This window comes from Oxyura jamaicensis, chromosome 21 (assembly GCF_011077185.1).
Source record: "Oxyura jamaicensis isolate SHBP4307 breed ruddy duck chromosome 21, BPBGC_Ojam_1.0, whole genome shotgun sequence".
NCBI lineage: Eukaryota > Metazoa > Chordata > Aves > Anseriformes > Anatidae > Oxyura > Oxyura jamaicensis.
Genome location: NC_048913.1, coordinates 6,515,997 through 6,524,258, shown reverse-complemented (window position 1 = coordinate 6,524,258; position 8,262 = coordinate 6,515,997).

The following is an 8,262-nucleotide window of genomic DNA, read 5'->3' as shown; positions in this document are numbered from 1 at the left end:
TTGTAAATCGCAGGCAACTAAGTTGACGTCAGCAGAGTTGCTGCTGAGTGTGGGAGAAGAAAGAGAGCCATTTCATTTGCCAGGCTTAGTGTAATAGCAGTTTTAGTCCGCCCACTCCTTGCCTGGGGTTAAAGGACTTCCAGTATCTGAGATGAAATCAGGTCTGCTGGTTAAGTGATAATAGCTGTGGATCTTCCTACAAAAGGACAAGCAAGAAACATCAGTGCCCTGGAAGAAGAGATGTCTGCTCACTTTGCCATGAATAGCCTTGTGCATAAAAGCTATCACTTCCACAGTTGTAAGCTGGAAGAAGCAGCAGCACCGTCTGCTCACTCTGTTCCTGGCAAGAATATTGAAGATATATTTGCCCATGACAACTCAAAACAGTAAAGCCCTAAGCAGCCTAACATCACCTCCCCTCCTTTATTATAGCAATTCAGAGCAACAGAAAATGTGTTTTCTGTTTCTGAGCAATTAGACCAGATATATTTGTTTAAATACAATTTATTTCCTTAATTATAGGGACCCAAAGATCCCGTACTGCCAATGAGAATAAACGTTTTCTTAACGGGGTGATTGCCAAGACCATTGTCAAGGCAACTGCCTGCCACTTATTACAGTTCTCAAGCTTTTATTCAAAGCTTAAGACCAGAAAGGACCAGCGCCAGCAATCTGACTTCTCATCTGTCACTGCTTCCCACAATTCTGGGCTTGATACCTTGGCTCTGGTTAAAATTTCTTTTCCTGAGGTGCCCAGTCATGGTAAGAACTGATGCTTAAGGTGAGAACCCTCCACTGCCACACTAAGTTATCCTAATTGTTAAAATACACGCCTCATTTTTTACCTGAATTTGTCTGGCTTCATCTCCCAGCTGTCTTCTGACTCTTGGGAGATACGCCTGCAGGACTGGGCTGAACTGGGAATCTCTCTGAGAGCAGATAACTGATACTTCAGCAGTGATGAGTGCTTGCAGAGTGCAAGCTATCTGCCTCTGCCAGCCCTGCTGGGGAGAAAAAGCCATTTGTCACTTTTTCAGCCTAAAACTGCTTTTCTGCATCCTCTTTGAGCCAGGCTCAAAGATAAGATCACTGCTTTTGTTGTTGTTGCTGCTTTGTTTTTTCTTTCTGAATTTTAAAGTTACCTGTCCCAGCCACAGGCCGCCAGCTTCTCCAGGGGAATACAAAAATTAATAATAATAATCATGCGATATTAGGTGGAAATGTGTGCGATAGAGGACAGTTAAAAAAAAAAAAAAAAAAAAAAAAAAAAAAAAAAGGAAAAAAAAGGAAAGATAGAAATTGAAGCTGGTTAGTCTACAGTACATTAAGTAAAATCTCTTGGAAGCATCCATTATATACAATATATATCTGGTCTCAGAGTTTTGTGCTATAATATTGCTGTGGTTTAGTTTTGGCAGTCAGCTCAGTGCCACACAGCCACTCACTCACTCTCCCAAGGTGGGATGGAGAAAAGAATTGGAGAGGTAAAAGTGCAAGATCTCGTGGGTAGAGATGAAGACAGTTTGCTAGGTAAAGTAAAAGCCACACATTCGAGCAAAGCAAAACAAGGCTGAGTCCCCTCCCAGCTTCTTGTGCACCCCCAGGCTCCTCACTGTGTCAGGACAGTACGAGAAGCGGAGAAGTCCTTGGCTGTACGCAAACACTGCTCTGCAAGAATGAAAAACATTGGTGCGTTATCACCACTATTTTCATTAAAAATCCAAAGCACCACATTGCGTCAGCCTCTAAGAAGAAAATTAACTGTGTCCCAGCCAAAACTGTGAGAAATGCCAACCTCGGAGGTAGAAAAACTAGACCGAATTTTAAGCCTGTGATTGTCCATCTTCCCACTCATCAGCACTCTCAAGATTTTTTTACCTGTTATATTTAATACATTAACCAAAATCCCCTCGATTATGTGATTTTACAGGCTTCTCTTTGCTAATGTCATTTACTAAAGGCAAGCCATTATCTTACCAGCACAATTTTAATGCATGCACAAGCATAATATACAGCTTTTATTTGCTTTCTAACTTTAAGCTCTGTCTTTTGATGATTTTTCAGTTGAGGAATATTTCCATTTACGGTCTCTCCTAGGAAATAGCTGCTTAGAGTCACCTTAACTTTCACAGGGAGTTTTGAGCAGATTTCCCACAAATGAGAGGGTAAGACTTCCCTCTTGTGGCTAACCAAGAAATAGGTAGGGAAAAAAAAATAAGTAATAATAATAATAAAAAAGCAAGTTTGGTGAAAAAGAGTTTACTGCTGTCCTTCTTTCAGCCAATTGCTTTTTCCTTCATCTTCTCATCTCTTCTTAAAACGCACCAAAAAGCAGCTGGCCCTTTCTGCATATACATTTCCCTAGCACTCAACTTCTAGCATACCTTGCCATCATTGAACTTTATGGATTTGAACCTCCAGATCTTCTCTAAATCCTTGTGTTTGCATGTAGACAACCAGGACCAACACACTCATACTGGGCCACCAGCCGGACCCGAGTCAGCAATGTTACTGCAAGGTGCAAATGCCAGGCAGGGCTGGGGATGTGAAGAACCATGGCCTGCAGAGCACATGAATCAACTTTTGCTTTTATTTATCCTGTTAAGAGAACTGCCTTTCAGAGAAGATAGTTGCTGGATAGTGCAACTCCAGTGGGAATCGTGTGTCCTTGGAGAAAAGCAGAAAATAGACACGATGGGAGTGAGGATGAAAATAGCCCTTGCATTTTTAGGAAGTTGATAAAAGAGAACTTGATTGGATTTATAATTGTTTCTATGCTGAACAGAACTGTAAATAGTAGGTGTAAACTACATCAAAGGAATAATTCATTGAGAAAAGCTCTTAAATACTAGATGTAGTGAAGCTTTCTGAAGAAATTGTGGATTTCCCTTACGTGTAGAGATTTAAGAACAAATTAGACATGTACCTGCCAGGAACAATTCAGAAATAATTGCTTCTGCTTTGGAAGACAAATGTATATCTATAGCTAACTGTAAATCCATGTGGATCAACAGCGATGTGAACTACGCTGGTTTCACAGGGGCACATCCTCCCTAGCTGCTGCAAGATAGCATGCACCCTGCGAACACTTGCTAACAATTTCTATTCCTGCCCTTTAATTTCCAATTCAGCAAACCAGGTAATTAAGACACAGTAATAGCACTGCACATTTCTAAAGGTGATCTCCAGCGTCAGACTGGTGGGTCTGTGTGTCAGGTTGTCTGGTTCCGTGCTGACGTTTAACCTCACAGCACAGTTCCTTTCCTTATTGTTTCCTTCCTTCAGATGATTCTGTCATGCACACGGACTTATTCTCTAGGCTCACGTGCGGCACCCTGATTGTTAGAGGCCAACTGTGCTTTTCTGGCCAGCTGCATCTGAAGTGTAAGCTTCTAGAGATGCTGAAGAAGTGTAATCCAGGTGCACACTTAGAAGGGGGGGATGATCTTCATGGTTTGCTGCCTGCTGTAGCCACGTACAGGTCACCCGGCAGAGCTTTCTGGAGGCACCTTCTGGTATACCCAAAACACAGTGCTGGTGCAGGTTTGAAAGATGACGCAGGAGTTACATGCAGAGCTTTGCGGGACAATAAATGTCAATACTTCTCAGGCCTGATTGCCAGAGTATTACAGGAATTGATATGTTACTAGTAAGGAGAAGGTGGAGAAGGTAGGAAAGAAAGCAAGTGGTTTATGCCCCAAGAGCTTGGATACTGCCTGACTGGGTGCAGCAGCCCTTGTCCACACTGGACCATAAAGCTTACTCATACAGTAAATGAGCGCATTTTGTTACGCCGCTTTATCTGGCCTTTTGCCAGTTTTGACCTTCAAGTGATTAGCCAGCCTCAGGGAACAGGATCTTCAATTACTCCTATTTCACACTGAGCAAACATTATTCCTGCCATAAATTCTTTTAGGCAGGGCTTATATCTGCTGGATTTTATTTAATCCCAAACATGTTGATACTTATCAAACAAAGGCTGGCTTTGCTGTGTTTAAGCATTAATCTGTCTAGTTTCTTTTCAAACCCAGCTATCTCCTGACATCCTGTACTCAACAGATAGCACATGCGGCACACTTCCTTAGCAATACTCTGGTCCCTAAGTGATTTACCTGCTGTTTTGGTATCTGCCCCCACCTTCAACACCAAGGTGGTAGATGAATGCCAAAAGGAGTACCAGGAATCAGTGTATCTCCTCATCCACTGGAACAGGGAAACAGGAAAGATGCTGAGCTGATCAAACAGTATCTCACAATGACTAGGCAGAAAACAAACCAAAAAATGCCTGTGTCAGCAATTCTGATTCCAGTGCCTGGTAGTGAAAATATTCCAGCAAGAACAAAAGTACACTGAATGTGTCTATCAGGTTATTGGAAAAATTGGATACATACCTACAACTAGATAAGCTACAGAAAAGAGCTATGGCTACTTCTGTTTTAGACCCTAGGCTGTTTTCTTCTCTTTTTTATTTTTTTTTCTTCTTTTTTCTTCTTTTTTTGATTTTTTTTTTATTTTTTTGTTTTTAATTTTTTTCTTTTTTTTTTCTCAGAATCCATGGCAGTCATACAAGATATTTAACATAAATACTCCCTTTTTATTTCATTGGTTTTATAGGCTTTTTATTGCTTGTAAACCAAACCACGTCATCACTGGTGCTTTCTTTGACCTTTGTAGTTAACATATTACCCAAAGGACAGTCGCACCTTTGTGTGTTCAGGGCTTGCTGAACACTCATTTTGGATCCTTTCATTTGTGTGACTGGCAGGAGTGTGAGCACTGTCCAGGGATAAGACCGATGCCACCAAAATTGCTTGCAATTGTTTTGCACTTGTCATGACCACAGGTGCTTGGACTGAACACTCCAGCTGCTTTACAAGCAGAATCAAACCAACATCACTAGCTGGTGGTGATGGGGGCTTACACTTTTGTAGGTTATGCATGGATATCATCAGGTGAAGTAGAACATAGAGTCAATCCCACAAAATAAAAGATAATGCAAGGTGGACACATCTGGACGTGGAAATTTGCAGTCCATCCAAAGCCTGCTGTTTGACATGATGTGGTGTCCAGACAGATATTTTGGATTTCAGGCTGAAAAATACTCCTGAAATGGAAGACAATGAGTACTTCATCCTGTACAGGAAAATGTAACAGGCCTTCATTACACAGAAAAAGTCTTGGTTCCCGGAAAGCTGTCCCTTGAGAAGCAAAGGACTCTTTATGGGATTAGTTCCCAAAAAATGCTTTAGTGACTCGGCTGGTGGGAAAAACATGGATGGAGAACAGGTAATTCATAGGTTCCTGGCCTGGGTGACCCAAGAAAGTAGAAACAAATAGGTAAGAAATGTGCTTCATTGTGAGAACACAGATTTTAAAGATTTATGTGCAGAGTTACGTGTAGCTAGCAGAGAAGTGCTGGCTGATGTTCTTCTGGAGAAGAAGGCTTTTACAATTCAAAAGGTGAGTAACCTGTGCTGAAGACTGTATTAAGACAATTCTTAAGTCAAAGCGGTAGAGGTCAGTAACCTGTTAGGAGCTGAAGCGTACTGGTTGACAGCAGGCTCAACATGAGCCAGCAGTGTGCTCTGGCAGCCAAGAGGTTCAACATGGCCAAGGGCCGGGTCCTGCACTTGGGGCACAGCAACCCCATGCAGTGCTGCAGGCTGGGGGCAGAGTGAATGGAAAGCTGTGCAGAGAAAAAATATCATGGAATCATAGAATGGCTTGGATTGGAAGGGACCTCAAAGATCATCTAGTTCCAACCCCCCTGCCATAGTCAGGGACGCCACCCACCAGATCAGGTTGCTCAGGACCTCGTCTAACCTGGTCTTGAACACCTCCAGGGATGGGGCATCCACAACCACTCAGGGCAACCTGTGCCAGTGCCTCACCACCCTCTGAGTGAAGATTTTCCTCCTAATCTAAATCTCCCATTGTTTAATTTAAAACCATTCACCCTTGTCCTGTCATTATCCATTTGAGCAAAGAGTCGTTCTCCATCTTTTTTATAAGCCCCCTTGAAGTACTGAAAGGTTGCAATGAGGTCACCCCAGAGCCTCCCCTTCTGTAGGCTGAGCAGCCCCAGCTCTCTCAGCCTTTCTTCACAGGAGACAACCTCCAGCCCCTTGATCATCTTTGTGGCCATTCTCTAACAGATCAACATCCTTCTTGTGCTGGGGGCTCCAGACCTCGACGCAGTACTCCAAGTGGGACCTTACAAGGGCAGAGCGGAGGGGAACAATCCCATCCCTCGACCTGATGACCACTCTTCTTTTGAGGCAGCCCCAAACCAGGCACAGCACCTTGCACTTTGACCTGTTGAACCTCATGCGTTTCACATGGGCCCACTTCTTAAGCTTGTCCGGGTCCCTTGGGATGGCATCCTTTCCTTCTGGTGCATCAACCACACCACTCAGCTTGGTGTCAAAGAATCATCTAGAATGATTAAAATAGTATTACATCAATATTCATTTTAAATTATTCTTCTAACAGTCCAGTCTGAAGAAGACTAAACGTTTCTGCTGCTGAATGAGCAGAACTTTGAAGTCTGTTTCTCTTCGATGAGGTGCTCCTTGAACCTGCTGTTATGATTTAATGGCAACTAAATCAGCGTCATTGGCAATAAAGTGTGATTTACAGCTAAATCACGAGTCCTTCTGATTCACTGTCTTCCTTCATAATTCTGATTAAACCCTGCCAAGTCTATCCAGGCTGAATTCAGAGGTAGAGGACCTTGCTGGACTTTAAAGAGTATAATACTGCACAGAGTACCCCAGTGATCCAGTCTGCCCTGTGGCTAAAGCTGAGAGGTGAACAGCATGAAGTAGCTTGGAAATACTACATGGATACCTTGGAGCATTTGTTCACAGCACTCCTACATGATTTCTCACCTCATTCTGTCCTTTGCCTTCTTGTTACATGTTGTCCACCTACAGCAGTGTAGAAATATGTTTTTGTGTTTGTTTGATTTTTAACAGGAGCCCAGGAGTCGATATTCTGTAAAACGTGTGAGATAAGGGGAGAAAGATATCAGCAGCAGGCTGACATCTCTGCTGTCATTAGCAATTAAACATTAATGGAAAATTCTTGCAGAAGCTACCATTCTCTCATACAGAAGAGCCTGGAGATGCCAGAGTTAGCCTTGCTGGACTGCACTGGGTAGATGTATCCTGACGATTTGATTCCTCAGCTGCCACGGGTGATAAAACGGTCCTGTAAGGAATAGGCAGAACTCCGTAATTTGTGCCAAATCCTAGCTGTTACTGAACAAAAAGAGGAAGATGGAGAAGGGAGCATGGGCCTGTTATCTAGGCAGCATACATGTGATGCTATGGGGAAATACCTGGGGACAAATATCAGCTATCAGCTGCAGACTTTGAAATCAATTCCTAATCTCCCTCTGTGGCCTTTTGGCCTTTACAGAAAAATCTGTGCAAAAGTTAACATATGATATGACACTTGTATTATGTTCAGGTGATAAAGGCCTAATTTTTTATTAAATTATTTGAAATTAAATTTCAAAATGTTTCTATTGCAGCTGGCTTAGTAGATTTCAGAGAAGTGTTTCATTCCTGCCTCGCATTCCCTTCCCTGAAGAGCTGATATTTATTACAGTAATTTGAGCGTTCAGTTCAGGAGCATTTCAAAAAGTCACTCATTCACCCAGACAGAAGGAGTTGAAAAGGGTTCCCAGTTCCCACAGTGAAGGAGTTTTATATTGAGGTAGTTTTTACATTTTAACACGTTTGATCACTTTGCTAAGCTATTCCCCAAGGCTAAGTACAAACAAAACCATTAAATATCCACAATCATTACAATCACAAACATAACTACAACTTAACAAAGACCACGTTTTTCCAAGATGGCATCTGTCTTCCTTGCAAGGGATCGGAGGGGATGATGAACATGTAATGAAAAACAAGTAGGGACGTTCTTCTAAGTGAGTTTCCATGCTGCCAAGGCCAGAATCAACGGACAGTGCTATGTTACACCCTTTTACAATCCCTTCACACTTTTGCTTCAGAAGTGCAGACAACACAGGGAAAGGAAGTGCACTGGATCCAAACTACACTGAGAAAAAAAAAAAATCAGTAATCATTCCCTGTCTTCATTCACTTCCCCAACAAAGCATAATACTGGTCAAGAAGTGCCTCAAACAGATACAAGAGTGCACGTGTGTGACTGAAATATTCGAAAACACGGTTACAATAGGGTGATGTTTGTTAATAATGCATTGTATAAGCTGTGTTTGGCTGTTTATGA